The sequence below is a fragment of the Camponotus floridanus genome, unplaced genomic scaffold (assembly GCF_003227725.1).
Source record: "Camponotus floridanus strain SB8 unplaced genomic scaffold, Cflo_v7.5 scaffold625, whole genome shotgun sequence".
NCBI classification, from domain to species: Eukaryota; Metazoa; Arthropoda; class Insecta; order Hymenoptera; family Formicidae; genus Camponotus; species Camponotus floridanus.
In genome coordinates, this window is record NW_020229798.1 from 5,821 (window position 1) to 11,633 (window position 5,813).

At 28.0% G+C, this 5,813-nt stretch overlaps 1 pseudogene; it reads left to right on the forward strand.

The window, feature by feature from the left end:
- Window positions 1-2,868: 2,868 nt before the first annotated feature.
- LOC112639408 lies at window positions 2,869-5,410 on the forward strand (annotated as a pseudogene).
- Window positions 5,411-5,813: the final 403 nt, after the last annotated feature.

The window sequence follows — 5,813 nt, forward strand, 5'->3', positions numbered from 1 at the left end:
TTGGAAAGCTCTTGAGATGAGCTACAAGAATATGCAAAAGCATATAAGGTGTCCCATTTAAAAAGTTGGAGCTGACCTTCACGTGACCTTCGAGTGGCTCTTCAAGATTAAACTAATGACACCATCATATGTCTCCTTTGAAACCATACAACTTTTGTCTGAACAATTTTTCTGTATTCGGCTTACCAACGGAGTTATTCAGGTGGCCTGTTTTAGATGCCTCACCCTGTATATATATATATATATATATATTATATATAATTAGTAATATATATATATATATATTGTAATATATCAAAAAGCAAACACTTATTAATCATGTTTTCTTGATGAGAACTTAATTAAAATAATTATTTTAAAAAATTAAAATAATTCCATTGACATACAGCATATGTAGATTGTGTCCTTTTCTATTTTTTCTGAGTAGATTTGCAAAATTCAGAGAAACAAAGAGAATAAAAAATAAAATTAAAATCATGTGTAAATGATATAAAGAATTGCTATCTTGAACATTGCACACATTATATATGAGATTATTATTATTCAAGAAAATGTTCATAAACTTTCAGCATTATTATTGATTTAATATGAGGATTTTGATTTCATAAAAGAATCTAACAAATAATAGGAATAATATAAAATATCTGGATACATTTTATATTATTACATCTTTGTTCTATTTTATGTGGCTATTATATATTTGTTCTTTTATATAATATATTTGTAATATATTTTTAATATATTACATATATTTATATGTATATATATATACATATATTTGTAATATCTAAATTAAGATTAAAATATATTTGTAATATATTTTAATCTTAATTTAGATATGTATATTAAATATAAATCTAAAATCTTTTCTATATAACAATCTAGAAGCATCTATAGAGTTGTCTTTATATATATTTTGATTTATATTATATTAATTAAAATTATATGTATTAATTTTCTGTAAACAGTATAAAATGGATTCTTAAAGAAAGTATGTTTTGGGGGCATATTTGTTTATTTCTTTATTCCTCTCTTTACAAATAAAAAAAATGTAATTCTTCGACATGTAAAGCATTTAAATGTCCAATGATTCAATAATTGACTATTTTCACATTTTCTATGTGGTAATCAATGAAAAACAAATTATACAATAACATTTAATTTTCACATATGTCATTAGAATAAAAATTAGAAATTAAGGAGTAAAAAAAAGTTTGAAAAAGAGAAAATGTGCTATCTCTTGATAGAGTTCAAATAATTAAAATGTAATTATGTGATATATTTTAATATTTTTCTTCGTTTCTGAACATTTTGTGTAGATTACATAATATAGTTTGTATAGATTCAATTATTTCTAATGGGATATTTGGAAAAATAAGTGTAACATATTGTACCTTTTATTCATTTTCTTGCATCTAATTCACATAGCTATATACATATAATTATGTAATATGAGATCAATACCACACAAGGGAAGAAAATTTCAGTTTACAGGAAAATAATTGTTCCAGAGTGGCATTTAAATCGTAGTACTTTCTGTGTTTTTAATGGAATAGATATCCAAGAAGAAAAAGTACTCTAGAATAAAATAAAAATCTGCAATATTTTAGAGTTTATTACTATTTCAAATTGGCCTATAAAAAAATAATATATTAATCTGTACATACTGTATTAGTATTAATTTAATCGCTAAAAGAATTTTAATGACCACGTTTGTTATAAATTGTGAATAGAAGGTGCGTGTACATTATGATTTATTAATATATATAGTATAAAAGATTCCGCACATTTTATGTGAAAAAAGTGGCTTCAAATTAACTAAAATTAAAATATGTTATAGTTTAGGCGGTGCTGATTAAAAGTTTTCTCGTGGAAAAAAGTCTTAAAGATTATAGTAAAAGAAAATGTCTTAAAGATTATAGTAAAAGAAAATGTAGATTAAAATATATTGAGATAATTATAAACATTTGTTTTAGATTTATAATATGTGTTATTGTCTATATTAAATTTAAAATACAATTTTTAAAATATAAGATTTTTGCGTTTATTGCATATACATCTTGGGATTTCACTGCCATTATGTTGCTCGTGCGCAAAAAAGTTTCTTCCTAAACAGCATTAATTTTTTACAAAGAGAGGTTTAAGATCTAGATTACGTGACAATAGCGTTTTCGACATGGACGTAAGAAATACTGGTCAGAGTGTATTGCTGCGGGGATGAAGCTCAAATGGTGAGGGAAAGAAATGTCTACTGTAACGGAATATGAGGCATGTAAGATGGCGACGAATATTAATTTCACGGAGTGTGATATTTTTGAATTTCTTAATATTCAAAAATGATTCGGAATAACACAGCGATATCAGATGATAGATGATTTCACGGAATCTCTCATATTTTATTCGATTTACGTCCATGCGACGTGAAAATAGATGCTAAATCTGATGCATCTAAGATGGCCGCGACAATAAACCCCTTAAGGTGCAATTTCATTGACGCTCAAAAGTAGCGTCAACAATTGGTTGAACAAAGAAGCAACTACTTACTTCTTTGTTCAACCAATGGTTGACGCTACTTTTTAGCGTCAATGAGGCCGCATCTTTCCATCAGATTTCACTCCCCTCGTCTAAAAGAGTACTTTATGCTCTGTCCAGTATTTCTTACGTCCATGGTTGTCGAGTTCAATCGTCCCAGGGTAGATAACTAGACGTTATTGATCAATCACAGCCATTCTTTTAGAGAATGTAACTATATATTCTTCAGAAGAATGACTGTGATTAGTCAATAACGTCTAGAAAACTACCCCGGAGCGATTGAGGCTGCGTTCCAAAATTCACTGCCACTACTGAAAATCTATAGTTTACGTGGCGTACACTATAGTTTTTCAGTACTGGCAGTGAATTTTGGAACACAGCCTGAACTCGACAAGTCGAAAACGCTATTAATAAATATCCACTAGCATTATGAGCTAAGAAACAAACTTCTTATTATCAAATACAAGAAGGAAAAGAAAAATAAATATCATAATGAAGAAATCAGGTAGGTGAACATTGAAATTTAGTTTCAGTTACATATTTCTTCCATTTTTGACATTATAAATGATACATATAAATTATAAATTATGTTAGGTTAAGTCACGTGCATATTATAATAAAATAATATATAACAAACTTATAAAATACCAACTTTTTTTATATTATTTGAAATACTTAATATTCAGATAGATGATAGATGATTATTTGTTCTATAAATAATTCTGAAAAATTTAAATGTGATTTATAATACTAAAATTAATCATAAATATAAAATTAAGCTAATTATAAATTCCTGAATTAAATTATATGTTTATTCTATTTTTAGCTAATAAAAATTATCGAGGAAAAAAGCTAATTGATAAAAAATTCCTTGGAAAGGCACCAATTGATAAACAAGTATTAGCAAAATATTCTAAAGGTCCTGGACTTGATTTAAAAAGAAAAAGAAATGTAATTAAAAATAAAGTTGTTAGGAAAAAATTGCAGCAAAAAGAGAAAATTATAGAGAAACAGGTAGAAGCTTCTGCTCGGCAGAATTATTATTAACAGAAGAGCATGGCTACTTGGAAGCTGATGAGGGAGAAACCACTACCGAATATCGGCAAAAGCAACTTACAGACAATGTGGATATAACAAGTGCAGCCAAACAATTCAAATTAGACTTACAATTTGGTCCATATTGCTTTAGATATACCAGGAATGGTAGACATTTACTTTTAGGTGGAAAACAAGGTCATGTAGCAGCTTTTGATTGGGTGACAAAAAAGCTGGCCTGTGAAATAAATGTAATGGAGTCTGTGCATGATGTTACTTGGCTACATCTAGAAACTATGTTTGCCGTAGCACAAAAGGATGGGTTTATATATATGATAATCAAGGAATAGAATTGCATTGCTTGAAAAGAATGAATGGTGTAACAAGATTAGAATTTTTGCCATATCATTTTTTGCTTGCCAGTGGATCGAAAGACGGTCATATGGCTTGGTTGGATGTGTCTATAGGCAAGCTCGTCGCTCGTTACAACTCAAATTTGGGCAGAATATCTGTAAGTTTCATGAAAAATTATGTTAATTTAAATTACACTTATGATTACATTTTAAATATTTATCTATGCGATTATTAATTTATGATAGGTGATGACACAGAATCCAAGTAATGCAGTATTATGTGTGGGTGATTCGAAAGGAATAGTGTCTATGTGGTCTCCAAACTCTACTAAACCATTGGCAAAAATGCTTTGTCACCATCAATCAATATTGACATGTGCTATTCACCCACATGGGACTTATATGGCAACCAGTTGTGTAGACAAATCTGTAAAGATATGGGATGTTAGGCAGTTGACAGGGCCAGTCAGTCACATGCATCTTTGTTCTCCTGCTCATCGTATGTCTTATAGTCAACGTGGTTTTGCTCGCACTTAGTATGGGCAATGTTGTAGAAGTTTTCAGGTAATTAGCTAATAAAATGAATATTTAATATAATCAAGAAGCCATGATTAGTGTCAGTATTATTGTTCAAATTTATTTGTCAGGGAAACATCCGGTGATTTTTAAACCATATTTGCGACATAAAACTGCTCGCAATGTAGGCTGTGTGAAATTTTGTCCATATGAAGATGTGTTAGGAATTTCTACAGCAAATGAATTTTCGTCGCTCCTAGTGCCAGGAAGTGCAGAAGCAAATTATGATGCACATGAGATTAATCCATTCCAAACTAAACATCAAAGACGAGAGGCGGAAGTAAAAGCACTTTTGGAAAAGATACAACCAGAATTAATTACCCTTGATTCGACTGAAATACTCGAAGTTGATGTACCTACTTATAAGGAGAAAATGGAATCAAAGAAAAAACTTTTGGTAAATGGGGTCAAAAATAATTTATAATCAGATTATTTTATAATCTTATGATTATGCTATTGTTATTCTATTTTAACAATTAATTTTCTTTTCAGTATATTAAACCGAAATCAATAAACTTTGAACCCCGACGGACGAAAGCTAAAGGGAAAGGCGGCACTGCGAAAGTAATAAAAACTAAAAAAAATACTAAAAGATTTAAGCCGTCGGGTAAGAGATTTTCATATATTTTGAATTAATTTCGATTTAATATATATCAATAATATAATACAACATATAATATATATCAATAATAAATTGTTATTATTTTTCAGGAAATGATTGAAACATTCCGCGAAACATATAAGAAAGTGACACCGAAAAAGACCGAAAATCAAAACAAAGATTATGGCGTATTAAACAGATTTCTTCCGAAAAATAAAATAAATTCTGATAGAATTTGATGAAATATAATAATAATTATATATAAATCTCTTGTATATACTTTTATACTTTATAATATATGGAATATATTATTATTTGATGCCCAATTAAATTTTTGAAGTTATTTTTATAGTTAATTTACTGTACAATCCCATCATTTCTATTTTTTAAAATTAGATTATTGGTTATTGATTTGTCGAATCTGGTACTTAAATGACATGCCAAAATTGAAATTGTATGAGAATATGTTTATTTATGTATGTAGATATTCTGTGATAAGTTTTTCATGAGCAATTTAATTTTATATTTATCTTAACATTAAAATGAATAAGATTTATATTAATCAATATTATGTATGAAGAAAGTTATGTATAATATATCGCATAGTCGACAATTGATTTTTGTAGTTTATCCAAATAGAGCAAGTTAAAAGTCTGATAATTCTTATAATTTATAAGATCATTTAATTTTAAAACTTATCGTTTGTTGGAAAGCTT